We start from the raw sequence: 6,094 nt of genomic DNA, 5'->3' as shown, positions 1-6,094 counted from the left end.
AAAGATCAAACGTCTTAGATCAGATCGTGGTGGCGAGTTCTTTCCCAACGTCTTTGATGATTTCTGTGCAGAACATGGCATTATTCATGAGAGGACTCCTCCCTATTCACCCGAGTCAAACGGGATTGCTGAAAGAAAAAACCGTACGTTGACTGACCTGGTGAATGCCATGTTAGACACTTGTGGTTTATCTAAAGCATGGTGGGGGGAGGCAGTCCTGACTTCATGTCATGTTCTGAATAGAATTCCTATGGGCAAAGAAGAGAAAACCCCTTATGAGAAGTGGGTTGGGAGAAAACCATCACTTTCATACTTGCGCAATTGGGGGTGCATGGCGAAAGTCAATGTACCAATTAATAAAAAGCGCAAGCTTGGTCCAAGGATAGTGGATTGTGTCTTTCTTGGATATGCTTCGTGTAGCATAGCATATAGATTTTTAGTAGTTAAATCTGAAGTTCCTGATGTGTATGTTGATACTATTATGGAATCACGTGATGCTACTTTCTTTGAACATATATTTCCAATGAAAGACATTCATAGCAATTCTAGATACTCTTCTGAGATAACTCCTCAACATAGTACACCTATTGAGAGTTTTGAACAGCCACATGAAATTGTCCTAGAGGAGGATGACAATGATGCTCCTAAAAGGAGCAAGAGACAAAGGGTTGAAAAATCCTTTGGTGATGATTTCATTGTGTACCTTGTGGACGATACTCCTACTACCATTGCAGAAGCATTTGCATCTCCAGATGCAGATGATTGGAAAGAAGCAGTTCATAATGAGATGGACTCCATTCTTTCAAATGGTACGTGGGAAGTCACTAATCGACCCTATGGATGCAAACCTGTGGGTTGTAAGTGGGTGTTTAAAAAGAAGCTCAAGCCTGATGGTACAATTGAAAAGTACAAGGCTAGGCTTGTGGCTAAAGGCTATACTCAGAAAGAAGGAGAAGACTTCTTTGATACTTACTCACCTGTTGCTAGAATGACCACTATTCGAGTACTACTTTCTTTGGCTGCCTCGTATGGTCTCCTTGTTCATCAGATGGATGTAAAGACATCTTTTCTTAATGGAGAGCTGGACGAGGAAATCTATATGGAACAGCCTGATGGATTTGTAGTAAAGGGTCAAGAAAGCAAGGTGTGCAAGTTATTGAAATCTTTGTATAGTCTGAAGCAAGCACCAAAGCAGTGGCATGAGAAGTTTGACACGACTCTAACGTCTGCAGGCTTTGCCATTAATGAGGCAGACATGTGTGTATATTATCGCTGTGGTGGGGGCGAAGGAGTTATATTGTGCTTATATGTTGATGATATATTGATATTTGGCACAAACATTGATGTGATCAATGAAGTCAAATCTTTTCTATCAAAGAGTTTTGATATGAAAGATCTGGGAGAAGCTGATGTGATTCTAAACATCAAGCTGATTAAGGCAGATGGTGGGATTACTCTCTCGCAATCTCACTATGTTGAAAAGGTTTTGAAGCAATTTGGCTTCTCTGAGTGCAAACCTTCTCCAACACCTTATGATCCCAGTGTGACACTGCGAAAGAACAAGAGAATTGGTTTAGATCAATTGAGATACTCTCAGATTGTCGGTTCACTCATGTATCTTGCTGGTGCAACAAGGCCCGATATCTCGTTTGCTGTGAGCAAATTGAGTAGGTTCATGTCAAACCCCGGGACTGATCATTGGCATGCACTTGAGCGGGTTATGCGCTACCTGCAAGGTACAATGAGTTATGGAATTCACTATTCTGGTCAGCATGCAGTACTTGAAGGATATAGTGATTCGAACTGGATATCTGATGCAGACGAGCTTTATGCCACCAGTGGTTATGTCTTTACTATTGGTGGAGGTGCGGTATCATGGAGGTCATGCAAGCAGACCATTTTGACGAGGTCAATCATGGAAGCCGAGCTAGCTGCACTTGACACAGCAACCGTTGAGGCAGAATGGTTGCGTGAACTCTTGATGGACTTGCCGGTGGTTGAGAAACCAATACCAGCTATCCTTATGAACTGTGACAATCAGACAGTGATGGCTAAAGTGACGAGTTCTAAGGATAATGGAAAGTCATCAAGACATGTCAAAAGACGTTTGAAGTCTGTCAGAAAGTTGAGAAACTCTGGAGTTATAAGTGTGACTTATATTTCAACAGATAAAAATCTGGCAGATCCTTTTACCAAGGGACTACCACGTAATGTGATAGAAATCGCATCGAGAGAGATGGGTATGAGACCCGAATAAAGTTGCCATGGTGGAAACCCAGTCTATGTGATCGGAGATCCCGTGAATTAGGTCCTGTGAAGAACAAGCCATTGGTGAACTGAGGAGAGTAACCTTTGACCCTCTCTAAGTAAAGATGCAATACTCTCAAATGCTGTAAGGCAGGTTGGCTTTGTGCCTTAATGTGTTCTGTTGGCTTGTATTAGCGAAGATGTTGTCCTGCAGAACATTCTTTGAAAGAACACACCTGTATAAGTTAGACTGTCTAACGTCGCAGTCTATGAGATTTGGGTGATCTCTAGTAAACTCATGAAGAGACCTTGGAGTACGACGTATATGCTCCACCCGAGAAGGGGACTACTGGTAGCCAAGTACTGGTCATGACTTCAAGTGAAACCCATTCACGCAAAACTTGCAATTCAAGGCATAGTCCATTGTCCAAGTTGTGGGTTGGTGTAGATTGGAGTTCTAGGCGGAAGTTCAACTTAACAGTCTCTGCTGAAAAACTAGTATATTAAACAGTAGTGAACAGTGGCGAAAACTGCAGATGGGCATTTGAGATCTGGTGGGGGATTGTTAGGATTTATGGGCTTGGCCCAATTAAGAAATTATAATAAATCCCAGGAAAATCTCAAAAGCACATACAAGTGGATGGCTAGGGAATTGGTGGAACCAATAGCACCATATTGCTAGTTCTAGTGGAGTAGAGCTAGCTTAAATATGGAAGTCACACTCACTCACCAAGTCATGGACGAGAGGAGAGAGTGTGGAGAGCCACACGCGCGCGCGCGCTCGCTCGCCTCGCCTGGCCGGGGCGGGGCGGGGCGAAGGGCGCGGGCGCACGACATGCGCGTGAATGGTCCGCCGAAATCCGGCCCATCGCCTTGCGGGGGCGCGACTTCCTTTTGCCGTTTGATTTTTTGGTTACTTGGCTGTTACGCTTATCCTAACCGATCGCTATAAAATCTCAACTGATTGCGAGATTTTCGTGGGCGGATAAGCTCGGGGGTCGCGGACTCGGCCCTATAAAAGGAGCCCGGCAGCCAGCCTCCAAATTATCCCCAGTTTAGCTTTCGCCTCTCTTCGTAGCTGAGCCGCCTTTTAGTTCCCTTCGTCCCGACCGCAGAGGTGCATCTGCGATCAGGAGAGCAGGTCTCCGGAACCCTTCGTCTTCTAGATCCTGCACCGAGAGAGGGCGAATAAGGTTTTTGGGAAGCGTCTTCACACGACTGCTCGTGATCTTCTGACCTCGTCGACCCTGCTGATTTCGCTACTTCGACATCGTCGACCCTGCTGATTCCGGCGTGCGCCATCTATCAGTAAGTCTAATCAGTACGCATCATCTGATTTGGCTTTTTATTTCAGTTCTTCTGATTTGGTTATGATTTATATTCGGAATTTAATTTGGAATTTGTCTAATTATTCAACACAACATCTCGACATCAATGCGAACATGCTCAGGAAGCCCTCATGTTAATAGTTGTGCTTTCTGAGTTGGGGCTAAGGGTGCAACATGGCCCAGAAGTGCCCAGAAACGCTGTTGATATTCATCCACCGATGTCTTGAAGGGTAGGCATACCAGTTCACCCAGGGGATTTGTTCGGATGGGAGGTCCAAACCTGTGATGGCATAGGAATGTGAAGTGATCCCAAGAAAGTGCAGGTTCATCGCGGTTAATCATGATGAACTAATGTCGAGCTGCTCCCGTCATGTGATAGGAGGCGAGTCATACTCTGTCGGATTCTAGGGTGCACTGTCCTTAGAAGTACTGCTCACAGAGATTGAGCCATCCCAGTGGGACGTCCGTGCCATCAAATAAGGGGAAATCGAGTTTGTGGATGAGAGGTCCTGGTGGAGGTAGGACATGCCCAAAGGCGTCCCCTGTGACCGAAGTGATGTTGGCTGATTGGAAAAGATGGGGGTTGGTGATGGGGAACATGATGGTGCGAACTGGATGTGGTGGATTGGTATGGAGGAGTTAGGTGCGATGATGGGGCGGATGATGGTGGGTTGTTCACTGCTGGGTTGTCGTCGTATCCTGGCAGCCCAAAGGGGAAACTTGGCGGGTTATTGGAGGAAGATGTTGTTGATGATGCTGCACTCTCCAAGGCTGTCATGCGGGTGTACAACGAGGACATCTGCTACACCATCTGTCGGTGGAAGTCAACGATCATCATCTTCAAGTCCCCCACATCATTGGTTTGAGGAGCAGCAGGTGGTGGATCTGCGGTGTTGGCTGGGGCGCCATTGGAGGCGATCGCTGTAATTTACGATACCAGATTGTTGTGCCTGGTGCTCTGCAGGAAGTAGCGATGCTGATTAGATGGCTGGTGGGGAAGATCTCCTGGACGGGAAGTTGACCCAAGGGTGTCGTGGTGAAGAACAAGTATGCTGGATGTGGAAAAGGGTAAGGGAAGCAGAAAATAAACTTCTTTGTTACTACTTCCCGCTTTCTCGATTACAAGACTCCTAACTTTATAGGCCTAAGGCCAACCGGATCTCCTTACAAATAGGAGATCCAACAACCTAACTGCAGACTTATCCTATTAAGTGGGCTTCTTCTATATCCTTTGCCGACCATGACAGTGACAAAACTGACTTTACCATATGGAGCTTACCATCCCGAGTTTAAAAAAGTCTAAGTGCACCCAATGGTCTACACGATAAAAAGAAGGAAAATTTCCTTATGTGCCATCAGATTTTATACTCAATTTGTGTACCATTAAGTGACATATAGGATTTTTTTGGGTATGATATGTGGGAGCTAGTGACACCTAAAAAATGAGTATAATTTTTCGATGGCACACTGGGAATTAAAGAAAAATCCTACACAAAACTTCCTTTTTGTTACCTATTAGATGTGATAGTAGAATAATTGATTCCAGTGGATTGGAACTTTGAAAATCAGGCACGTATGATATTGAACAAAATAGTACCCCTCCGTTTTTTATTTATCGTTCGTTAGTTTAAAAATGAACTAGCAAGCAACATATATTTGAGAACGGACTATCTTATTACTGTAGAACTGTAAAGAATGCACGGGTGGCAAATCAAGCTCGTAAATTCTTTTTTTACACGTGACGCTCTATTGCCCACCGACATTTTCGTAGATGGACACATTTCCTACGAGGTCAACCTGTAGAACACGGTGGTGTTCGAGTGGATGAAAAGAACAACAGCAAACCATTGAATTGTTAGTGCAAGCATGCTACTAGTATACCAGTACAATTTATCAGTTTAAACTTTAAAAACACACCCAACCAAAAAAATCTATAGCCATAATCTCTACTAGACCTACCAAATAAATTACACTCAGATTTAACACACTATTAAAACCATTGATTCATATTGTTGGGCACATCTCTTTCTTACTCAATTAAATTCAATGAACAATATTATTTAGATTATCTAAAACACAACATTAATAAATAATATTGGATTATCTAAAACACAACATTAATAAATTATCCGCTAGTATACTACAAACTAACTTTAGTCTATCTCCAGCATATCTACTATCACATTTTTTTATTTCAAACTTCTATCTATAAATAGTATCAAGCAATATTATTTATAGTTCCTTGTCTCTTATTTTATACGTTTAGACAGTCTTAGACCGTCTACAGCAGTTTATATATATTATTCAAAAACATCGTTTTACACTGTTCTAGAATATAAATTATATTGTTTGTCAAATAAAGTTTAAATATGAATATAGATATGAATAAAGGCTCGACATTCTATAGATAAAGAGCCGGGAGCAAGGGAGGAAATACGTGCGTCCACGTCGGCTTAAATTTTTTCAGCCATTGGATAGTCTGTCAACGGCTGTGAATGCATCGCACGGCCAGCGACTGG

Source organism: Zea mays, chromosome 4, assembly GCF_902167145.1.
Source record: "Zea mays cultivar B73 chromosome 4, Zm-B73-REFERENCE-NAM-5.0, whole genome shotgun sequence".
In the NCBI taxonomy this organism is placed as follows: Eukaryota; Viridiplantae; Streptophyta; class Magnoliopsida; order Poales; family Poaceae; genus Zea; species Zea mays.
The sequence above is the reverse complement of the archived record's forward strand: the minus strand, read 5'-3'. Positions refer to the sequence as shown.